This window comes from Dama dama, unplaced genomic scaffold (assembly GCF_033118175.1).
Source record: "Dama dama isolate Ldn47 unplaced genomic scaffold, ASM3311817v1 ptg000093l, whole genome shotgun sequence".
Classification (NCBI taxonomy): domain Eukaryota; kingdom Metazoa; phylum Chordata; class Mammalia; order Artiodactyla; family Cervidae; genus Dama; species Dama dama.
The window spans coordinates 235,651-238,792 of record NW_026870908.1 but is presented as its reverse complement, the minus strand read 5'-3'; positions in this window follow the sequence as shown (position 1 = coordinate 238,792).

Here is a 3,142-nt window from a genome sequence, read left to right as displayed (position 1 = left end):
AGCTCCAGCACCTTGCAGTGTGGAGACAGCCCCTGCCAGCAACCTCCTCTCCAAGGAGGCCTCAACCCAGGCCTAGGCCCAGGGGAAAGGCACCAGCGGGGATGAGCCTGGGGAGGCGCCCGGGCATGTCTGGACCCAGGCCCCGCAGCCTGCCCCTTGGTGGGGCAGTACCCCCGGAGGCCAGGAAGGTCTGGGCAAGGCTGGCCAGGGGCAGGGGCCCTGCTGCGTCCTGCCCCTGGCCTGTGGGGCCTCTGAGCACAACCGGCCCTCTCCCACTGGAAGACCTCCCCGGCTGCCTCCAAAGGCCGGTTTGCAAGCGCTCCCGCCCACTGTTCCCAGCAGGCGTGCACAATGCTCCCAAGCCCGGGAGAAAAGCGCTTCAAGGTGGTGCTCTCTCCGGGCCCTTGCCCCTGAGCCTGGGGGCAAGGCAGAGGGTCCACACTCCCAGACCAAGGCAGAACCACATGCACACGTCTGATCTGTCCCCTGCAACGGCAGAGAGCTCGGGGGAGCCAGAGTCTGTCAGGCAGCTGCTGGGCTGGCCGCCTGTGTGGGAAGGGGCAGAGCCGACCTAGGGGCAAGTTGGGCCTCTTGCTCTCCCTGCTGCCCTGAGGCTGCTGGGCCAAAGAGGTCTTGGGCATCCAGCCCCTTGCTGGTCCCTTCCCTCTGACGAGGCCCTCTGAGCTCCAGCACCTTGCAGTGTGGAGACAGCCCCTGCCAGCAACCTCCTCTCCAAGGAGGCCTCAACCAAGGCCTAGGCCCAGGGGAAAGGCACCAGCGGGGATGAGCCTGGGGAGGCGCCCGGGCATGTCTGGACCCAGTCCCCGCAGCCTGCCCCTTGGTGGGGCAGTACCCCCGGAGGCCAGGAAGGTCTGGGCAAGGCTGCCAGGGGCAGGGACACTGCTGGGTCCTGCCCCTGGCCTGGGGGGCGTCTGAGCACAACCGGCATTCTCCCGCTGGAAGACCTCCCCGTCTGCCTCGAAAGGCCGGTTTGCAAGCACTCCCGCCCGCTGTTCCCGCCAGGCACGCACAATGCTCCCAAGCCCGGGAGAAAAGCGCTTCGGGGTGGTGCTCTCACCGGGCCCTTGCCCCTGAGCCTGGGGGCCAGGCAGGGGGAACACACTCCCAGGCCAAGGGAGAACGACATGCACACGTCTGTTCCTGCCCCCTACACCGGCAGAGAGCTCGGGGGAGCCAGAGACTGCCAGGCTGCTGCTGGGCTGGCTGCCTGTGTGGGACGGGGCAGAGCCGACCTAGGGGCAAGTTGGGCCTCTTGCTCTCCCTGCTGCCCTGAGGCTGCTGGGTCAAAGAGGTCTTGGGCATCCAGCCCTTTGCTGGTGCCTTCCCTCTGACGAGGCCCTCTGAGCTCCAGCACCTTGCAGTGTGGAGACAGCCCCTGCCAGCAACCTCCTCTCCAAAGAGGCCTCAACCGAGGACTACACCCAGGGGAAAGGCACCAGAGGGGATGATCCTGGGGAGGCGCACGGACATGTCTGGACCCAGTCTCCGCAGCCTGCCCCTTGGTGGGGCAGTACCCCCGGAGGCCAGGAAGGTCTGGGCAAGTCTGGCCAGGGGCAGGGGCCCTGCTGGGTCCTGCCCCTGGCCTGTGGGGCCTCTGAGCACAACCGGCCCTCTCCCACTGGAAGACGTCCCCGGCTGCCTCGAAAGGCCGGTTTGCAAGCACTCCCGCCCACTGTTCCAACCAAGGGCGCACAACGCTCCCAAGCCCGGGAGAAAATCGCCTCGGGGTGGTGCTCTCTCCGGGCCCTTTCCCCTGAGCCTGGGGGCCAGGAAGGGGGTCCACACTCCCAGGCCAAGGCAGAACGACATGCACACGTCTGTTCCTGCCCCATGCACCGGCAGAGAGCTCGGGGGAGCCAGAGTCTGTCAGGCAGCTGCTGGGCTGGCCGCCTGTGTGGGAAGGGGCAGAGCCGACCTAGGGGCAAGTTGGGCCTCTTGCTCTCCCTGCTGCCCTGAGGCTGCTGGGCCAAAGAGATCTTGGGCATCCAGCCCCTTGCTTGTCCCTTCCCTCTGACGAGGCCCTCTGAGCTCCAGCACCTTGCAGTGTGGAGACAGCCCCTGCCAGCAACCTCCTCTCCAAGGAGGCCTCAACCGAGGCCTAGGACCAGGGGAAAGGCACCAGCGGGGATGAGCCTGGGGAGGCGCCCGGGCATGTCTGGACCCAGTCCCCGCAGCCTGCCCCTTGGTGGGGCAGTACCCCCGGAGGCCAGGAAGGTCTGGGCAAGGCTGGCGAGGGGCAGGGGACCTGCTGGGTCCTGCCCCTGGCCTGTGAGGCCTCTGAGCACAACCGGCCCTCTCCCACTGGTAGACCTTCACGGCTGCCTCCAAAGTCCTGTTTGCAAACACTCCCGCCCGCTGTTCACGCCAGGCTCGCACAATGCTCCCAAGCCCGGGAGAAAAGCACTTCGGGGTGGTGCTCTCTCCGGGCCCTTGCCCCTGAGCCTGGGGGCAAGGCAGGGGGAACACACTCCCAGGCCAAGGCAGAACCACATGCCCACGTCTGTTCCTGTCCCCTGCACCGGCAGAGAGCTTGGGGGAGCCAGAGTCTGTCAGGCAGCTGCTGGGTTGGCCGCCTGTGTGGGAAGGGGCAGAGCCGCCCTAGGGGCAAGTTGGGCCTCTTGCTCTCCCTGCTGCCCTGAGGCTGCTGGGCCAAAGACGTCTTGGGCATCCAGCCCCTTACTGGTCCCTTCCCTCTGACGAGGCCCTCTGAGCTCCAGCACCTTGCAGTGTGGAGACAGCCCCTGCCAGCAACCTCCTCTCCAAGGAGGCCTCAACCGAGGCCTAGGCCCAGGGGAAAGGCACCAGCGGGGATGAGCCTGGGGAGGCGCCCGGGCATGTCTGGACCCAGGCCCCGCAGCCTGCCCCTTGGTGGGGCAGTACCCCCGGAGGCCAGGAAGGTCTGGGCAAGGCTGGCCAGGGGCAGGGGCCCTGCTGCGTCCTGCCCCTGGCCTGTGGGGCCTCTGAGCACAACCGGCCCTCTCCCACTGGAAGACCTCCCCGGCTGCCTCCAAAGGCCGGTTTGCAAGCGCTCCCGCCCACTGTTCCCAGCAGGCTTGCACAATGCTCCCAAGCCCGTGAGAAAAGCGCATTGGGGTGGTTCTCTCTCCGGGCCCTTGCCCCT